At 53.4% G+C, this 7,887-nt stretch overlaps 1 long non-coding RNA gene across 1 annotated transcript in view; it reads right to left on the reverse strand.

The window, feature by feature from the left end:
- Positions 1–1,250, reverse strand: part of LOC139004826 (uncharacterized) — a 78,000-nt gene extending 76,750 nt beyond the window's left edge. Inside the window, exon 1 of the long non-coding RNA XR_011470604.1 lies at positions 1,157–1,250. This is a non-coding gene — a long non-coding RNA (uncharacterized lncRNA). The remainder of the gene's footprint in view (positions 1–1,156) is intronic.
- Between the last annotated feature and the right edge of the window lie 6,637 nt (positions 1,251–7,887).

The raw sequence follows: 7,887 nt of genomic DNA on the forward strand, positions 1-7,887 counted from the left end.
CAAGCATATCCAATGCAGAAAGTACTGTAGTCTTTTCAGTGAATGGTGCTGGGAAAACTGGACAGCCACAGGAGAAGAAGGAAACCACAGCCCTGTCTTACACCACACACACAAATTAACTCAAAATGGATTTAAGACTTGAATGCAAGACCTGATACCAGGGGAGCAAAAGCAAAAGCAAACAAATGGGATTACAAACAAAATGCTCTGCACAGCAAAGGAAACCATCAAGAAAGAGAAAGCAGCCTACTGAATGGAAAATATATATTTGCAATGGATTAATCTGATCAATGGTTAATATGTAAAATATATAAAGATCTTAAATAATCCAACAACATAAACAAAAAAAACAACAACTTAAGCAGCCCCTGTGGAAAGCAGTATGGAGATATCTCAAAAAATCCTATATAATAAAAGGCTAATATGCAAATTGACCAAACAGCAGAACAACCGGTTGCTATGATGCACACTGACCACCAGGGGGCAGACGCTCAATGCAGGGGGAGCGCCATTCAGCCAGAAGCAGGGCTCAAGGCTGGCGAGTGCAGCAGTGGTGGCAGGAGCCTGTCCTACCTCCTCGGCAGTGCTAAGGATGTCCGACTGAAAGCCATCAGTGGGACATCCCCTGAGGGCTCCCAGACTGTGAGAGGGTGTGGGATGGGCTGAGGGACCACCTCCCTTCCCCTCCTCCTGAGTGCACAAATTTCGTGCTCTGGGCCTCTAGTTAATAATAAAACCATCTGACCCAGCTATTTACTTCTGGGTATTTATCAAAAATTACAAAATACTAATTTGAAAAGATTTATGCACCCCTATTTCATTACAATATTGTTATTTATCATTGCCAAGCTATGAAAACAAACTAATTGCCCATCAATAGATAAATGGTTAAATATGTAAGTGTGTATGTACATGTACACAGAATATGGACATGTATATATGAGAATACATAAAATGCAACACTAGTCAGCCATAATAAGGATATTTTGCTATTTTGCCAACATGGATGGGACTTGAGAGTATTATGCTGAGTGATATAACTCAGACAGAGAAAGATAAAATATTTTTCAGTATGAACATAAATACTTTTAAATAATTAAGGAGGATGTCTTAATAGATATTAGAAAATACAAATGAAGAATAATAAAAATACTACCTTTCAAAATGATTGGAGTAGAACCAACAGCGTGTTTAGAGAGCGAGAGCTGTAAATGCCTCCATTTATGCAGGATCATGAAAGAGCTGATGGTGTGAGGCTCCGCCAGTGGAGTACACTGCTCAGAGCTCCTTCAGCTGCGCCTGCTGGGAGGGGTGGTTACTGGGCAGACTCCAGCTGCTGCAATGCTGGACCTGTCCCGCCCACTATATTCTCGCCAAGGACATGCTGTCCCCATGCTTCTCTCAGACAATGACGGGGAACAGCAGGGAGACCCGTGTGGGCCAGCTCCCTGACTCTTTCCTTCACAGGCAACTCCTCCAGGCAGCCCCGACTGTCGCTTCCATGTACCCGCCGGCCTGACAGTACTGGACCCAACTGCTTCCTCCCTCTGGGGTCTCCCGATGTCAGCCCTGCATCACAGTCTGTAGGTCCCCCGGTTACTTCTGCTTTCTCTCCCCTCCCTCCGTGCAGGGACTGGCCACGTTAACTCACCCTGATTGCCAGGAGGGGGTCGTGCAGCCATAGTACCTTGTCACAGAGTAGAAGCCCATGGGATGAAAATGACTTAACAGCAGTCCAGATTTCAGGGGGAGAATTTTGTCCTGGAGTTAGATTTAGGGTCATGGGCTAAGATTGTATGCAGACTGATAGGAAAGGATAAAGTCACCTGGAAGAAGGCTCATCAGAGTAATCCAAAATTCTGAGTCCAAGAAGAGGTCAACTAAAAAGAAATATAAACTATGGTCTCGTGGAAAACAGGTAACGTGATAACTTGGGGAGGCGGCTGGGATCCGCTGTGTTAAATGCTGGTGAAAGTCAGTGAGATCATGGACTGTGACGAGGGCCTTGTGAAGGGCAGGATGAAGGTCATTTACATGGCAGAGTGGTTTCAGCAGGAGTGTAATAAGGATTTTAGGATGGGTGAAGAAGAGGTGGGAAGGAGTAATTAGTAAGTATACACAATTTACTCAAGTGTTGTTACTAAAGTGGAGAGTTTGACAATATTTAAGGGAATGTAGGTGTTAGTATGTGTACATATACATATAAATTTATACATAGCTTGTGCTATATATTTACTAAATGTTACAATATAGTCAACTGAATCTTGCTTTTCTCATTCAGTCGTTTGTTGATAAAAGTAGATTTAATGAATTTCTTTAACTGAATAGTATTCTATTTATGATTAGGGTGGCGTATCTAGTCTATTTCTCATAATTAGTTTTTCTTCACTTATTTGTTATTACAGATGCTGGTACACTGAATGTCATTTTACAGGTCATTTTATTGACAAGCTAAAGCGTTTACATGCAGAATGGAAGGAGCTGAATCATTTATACACACGTTTCCTTTCACTGGCTCCTGCCAATCATTTCCTCTAAGTATTCACGATGATCTCACCTCTGCCTGAAAGAAGACAGTCCCTTCCCTTAGTCCTTCCATTGTGGCTCCTGCTGGTCTCGTATGTTTGCCAATAAACTGCTTCATTGTCTTTTCAAACTTCAGTTGCTAAATACACACGTGGTTAAATTCAAGATCATTCCATATGAACTGGCCTTTATTTTCCTCTGGGTGAGTTCCTGTTCGGGTCCTGTGCCCACTCTTTGAGGGTTCTTTTTCTCTCTTACTGACTTGTAGTAATTACGTGTTCCTGCACAAATTGTTGGTTGCTACATCCATACTTAGTATTTCCCCTTCTAGGCTCTACCCCAGGCTGGATACGCACAGGACCAGGCAGCTGAAGGCACCTCTGCAGGGCCCATCGGGGGCTCCCAGCCTCTCCCGCTCCTAGGGCCTCCCCTCCAGGCACACACCGCCCAGGATGAACCCCAGCCTGTGTGACCTTCTCCCCTGGGGCTCTAGGACTCAGGGCGCTGCCCGTTCCCTTCGGTGGGATCTTAGCTGCTTCCGTCTCCGGAGAATCCTGTTCCTGCTCCCGGAGGAACCCTTTTCTCCTCTTGGATCCGGTGTGTGTGTGCCTTCTCCCCTTGTGTGTGTTTGGGTGGTGTGAGGAGGAGAGAGGAAAGCCTCCCACAGGGCGCCCAGCTCTGACCATCCCAGAGCCCAGGCGGGCGGAAGAGGGTCCAGTTTCCTACACTGACCTTTGCCCTCTCAGCCCTTTCCAGCCTCACGTGACAGGGTTGGCCTCCAGGAAAGGAGCTGGACCCAAGAGAAGAGGAACAAACCCCCACACGGCCCCTCCATCACATCCACCTTCAGGTCAGCAGAGCCCAAGCCTCCTCTAGAACCAGAGGAAGCTGCTGTCATCCCTCCCACATGAGAGTGACATGTGGGAACCGGTTATGACTCAGCTTATGGAAGGGAGGCTGTAGGAGTCAAGGGGGAACATGACTTCCAACCACAGCAGGTCACCCCCAAGGTGCACACACCGGCACAGCGTGTCCTTTTCCTTCTCGCCGACCCGGGTGGACACTTCTCAACAGTCAGCCACCAGATGGGGTGCGAGGTAGACACCTCCGTAAATAGGGGGCAAGGCCCCTTAAGAGATGAAGTGGGCAGGATGCTAACTGATATTAGGCAGGTGGGAAGGATGAGAACCTTATTATCTCACTCATGTGTGGGATATCAAACAAAAAGCAACAAGACCAAAGTCAGACACAGACAGCAGAACGGTGGGCACCGGGGGGCAGGAGTGGGTGGAGGATGAACAGGGTAAAGGGGTCAAATACAAGGTTATGGACAGAGACCAGGCTTCAGGAGTGAGAGCGCACAGGGCATCTTAGGAAGCTGTACACCTGGCATTTATATAATGTTATTAACCAGTGTCACCCCAATACGGGGGAACAGGGAAAGGAAGATTTCCCAGGTAAAGGCCCGAGTTCCCAGCTCCCCCAGGAAGAGCTGCCTGCCCCCTCCTGGCCCCTCCGTGCTTCTGAGATGTCCAAGTGTTGTTTAGGGAGATACCGTTGGTGGCAGGAATCTGGGTGTTTGGGAAATTTTAGTTTATAAAATTGTGAGGCAGCCACTGTGTGGGCGGGTTTAGCTAAGTCACTGCTGGTCTGCCCTGTGGGAGTAAGTTCCTGCTGACAATAAAAGTCCTAGGCTCAGCCAGACCAGTGTCCTAGCTGAGAGGGGACAGGCCCTGGGGGAGGAGGGGGGACAGGCCCTGGGGGAGGAGGGGGAGACAGGCCTGGGGGAGGAGGGGGGGCAGGCCCTGAGGGAGGAGGGGGGACAGGCCTGGGGGAGGAGGAGGGGGACAGGCCTGAGGGAGGAGGGGGGACAGGCCTGGGGGAGGAGGAGGGGGACAGGCCTGGGGGAGGAGGGGGGAAGACCCTGGGGGAGGAGGAGGACAGGCCCTGGGGGAGGAGGGGGACAGGCCCTGGGGGAGGAGGGCCCGGCACTCACAGGTGGAGGGAGAGAGAGTGCAGGCGGCTGGCAGGCCAGGCTGAGCCTTACACCCCCCTGGGCCAGGAGCTCTGACCCACTCACCACACCTCTCACCCCTGAGCAGGCTCTGGGGCAGGACACGTGTCCCCAGTCTGTGACTGAGCAAAGCTCCACACGTGACTCCTTCCACCTGCAGCCAAAGCGGGGAGACCCCGAATGGAGACTGGGAGTCAGTGCTGGGACCGCTGGGGCTCAGCCACCAAGAGACAAGAACTTTCCGCTCAGTGTTACCTGACCAGCCACCCCGTCCCCCGCCTCCCGCTGCTCTTCCCACCACGGACGCTGCTCCCAGGGCAGCTCCCACATGCAGACCGTCCTCCCAGCGCCCCCAGGAGCCCATCCACAGCCTCGGGAGAAGGAAGGAAGCTCACCACCATGTGCCTCTCCGTTAGCGTCACTGCCAACCTCAGAACCGATCCTCCAACCTCAGAACCGATTCTCCAACCTCAGAACCGATCCTCCAACCTCAGAACCGGTTCTCCAACCTCAGAACCGATCCTCCAACCTCAGAACCGGTTCTCTAACCTCAGAACCGATTCTCCAACCTCAGAACCGATTCTCCAACCTCAGAACCGATCCTCCAACCTCAGAACCGATTCTCCAACCTCAGAACCGATCCTCCAACCTCAGAACCGATCCTCCAACCTCAGAACCGATCCTCCAACCTCAGAACCGATCCTTCAACCTCAGAACCGATCCTCAAACCTCAGAACCGATTCTCAAACGCAGCCTTTCCTGCGCAGCGGGCGCCTGTGTGACCCCGGCCAGGACAGCAGCTGTGTCACCAACGTGCCCTCCGCACCCAGTGACCCCCGGCCTGTCCCTCAGGAGCCTGGGGCTGAGCACCCCGGGCTCGCGGACCCTGGGCAGGAAGTCTGTCCCCCAACAACTGCCAGCGCCTCCTCCAGGGGCTGTTCCTGGAGTAACTCCTCCCGAGAGCCAGGCGGACACTGTCCATTTTCACGCTCAGGTTTCTGAGCAAACATCCCGCCCTCTCCCGCCTCGGGGGCCTGAGTGTGTGACTGTCTCATGGGGGGACACACCCCTTCCTCGTGTCCAGCTGAGGGCCTGAGTGTGTGACTGTCTCATGGGGGGACACACCCCTTCCTCGTGTCCAGCTGCTGGACCTGAGTGTGTGACTGTCTCATGGGGGGACACACCCCTTCCTCGTGTCCAGCTGCGGGAGGAGCACAGAGCTCTGTCCCATCGGCCAGGACGCGTGTCCCGGGCCCCCGGCCGCTCCCCGGGCCCTGCAGCCACAGCGCGTGTCCCCAGTGAGGACGGGGCAGGAGGTGTCCCACGGGGGCTGTGGGGAAGCAGGACGGGGAGACCCGGCCCCTCAGGCTCCGGCAGGACGGTGGCCACATGGTCTGAGTCCCTAAGAGCCCCCCCCGTCCCCCCCGTCCCCCCCCTCCTGGGGCCAGGACAGCGCAGCCTCGGGACCCGGGGCAGAAACTCGGGCTCAGGGCCACGGGCCCCGGGGCGTCTGCAGAGGGAACCCAGGCGGTTACTTACGGGCCTGCACCCGGTGAGTGTCCTGTGGCCGCAAGAAATCCCCAAACACAGCGCCTTCACCCCAGAGCGAGGCCCTGACAGCCAGGAGTCAGGGGTCGGGCTGGTTCCTCCTGGAGGACGTGCTCGTCCTTGTGGGGGGTCTAGTGGTGCTGGGACCCCAGGCTCCTGCTGCCCCCCAGGTCTCCCTCCTCCCACGGACCCAGCAGCTCCCCCACCGCCGCTCTGAACCGCCTGCCTCGCTCTTAAAGGGCCCCTGATGACACTGGCTGCACCTGGGGGAGCTCTTAAAGGGCCCGGTGATGACACTGGCTGCACCTGGGGGAGCTCTTAAAGGGCCCCGTGATGACACTGGCTGCACCTGGGGGAGCTCTTAAAGGGCCCTGTGATGACACTGGCTGCACCTGCGAGACCCAGGCTGCCGTCCTCATTGAGACCCTTAACCATCAGGCCTGCGAGGTTCTTGTTAGCACGTCAGGTAGACACTTGCCAGGTGCCTGGGGTTAGGACATGGCAGCCTTGGGGCTCACTGGGCAGCTACCTGGGTTCCTCCATGCAGCTCGCTCTGGGGGTGACTTTCTTCCTGAAAAGGGATCACACAGGAGAGACTTTCCATTTCTCATCACCTGCTGAGATGAGAGGAGTAGAGCCTATTTTGACCTGTAAGTTTTCTCACAAAACATAAATGCTAGAGACCAGTTAGGAAGTCAGATGGAACTATGGAACGTGGTGTCTGTCACACAGCCTAGTCACACCGACCATTTATTCCTTGCTGTCTATATGCCAACCCCTCCACTAGTACTCGATAGATGCGGCCTCACGTCGCACTCACACAGGTTTCCTCCTTTACCAACAAATAAACTGAACAAAATCAAATTGAAATGCCTGAGCCAAAGTCACTCAGCTGGCTGCTGGCAAGGCCGGGATTTTCACCCTGGCCTGTGGGGCACCAGAGCCCCTGACCCTTCCTGCTGCCCCCTGTGCCAGGACCCCGAGAGTGTGGGGCAAGGTGGACACTGAGGCAGCCACCCCAGGACTCCATAAACCCGTGTCCCTGCCTGAGGCAGCTGCTACTCAGGTCATGGGTACTTGTGTGCCAGGACTGACTGGGAGACCCTGAAGGACGATGAATGATGACTCTGACACGTGTCTGTGAAAGAGAGGCTAAGGGACTACCTGGCTATAGCCGCCAAGTAGCCTCATTCACCTGCCTCCTTTGCCTTCTATTGTCACAACAGCTTGAACTAAAGTTAGTTATTAGATACTATCGGCAGGGTAAGCATCCTTGAGAAAGCACATGCGTCTGTCCTGTCCTTTAAGCAATGACGTGTCTAAGTAAATGCCCGGGGGATCGGACTTGTTTGGAAAAGTCAAGGCAGGGGCTGCCGCCTTCAGCAAGGTCCCCCTGGAGGCCCCCTGCCTTTTGGAGAATCCTCCTCACAGACATTCCAAACAAGTCCTGTGCTTCCCCCCAAATGTGGTCATTTATGAAAGAGAGACCTTACCCTAGGCCTGAGGCTCCCATCTTCATTTGAGGATAACAATTATCCAGACCAACTGCTCACTGGGCGGACCCTCTCTTCCCAGAGGGTTTTCCTGAACCACAGCGGGCCCTGCCCCCAGTGATGACTCTGACCTGCCAGGTATCGCCATATCGCCTCCTCCAGAACCTGCCTTTGCCACCTCATGCCAGTCTGACAGCTTTTTCTGTTGTTTGTTTGCCTTTTGTGTATTTCAGTAAACCTCACTGAAGTGTAACGTATGTAAAGGGTGCCCATGTCACCATGTCTTGACACATGTATGTACCCATG

Source organism: Myotis yumanensis, unplaced genomic scaffold (assembly GCF_028538775.1).
Source record: "Myotis yumanensis isolate MYYU_CA2020_CCGP unplaced genomic scaffold, mMyoYum1.0.hap1 SCAF_3, whole genome shotgun sequence".
NCBI lineage: Eukaryota > Metazoa > Chordata > Mammalia > Chiroptera > Vespertilionidae > Myotis > Myotis yumanensis.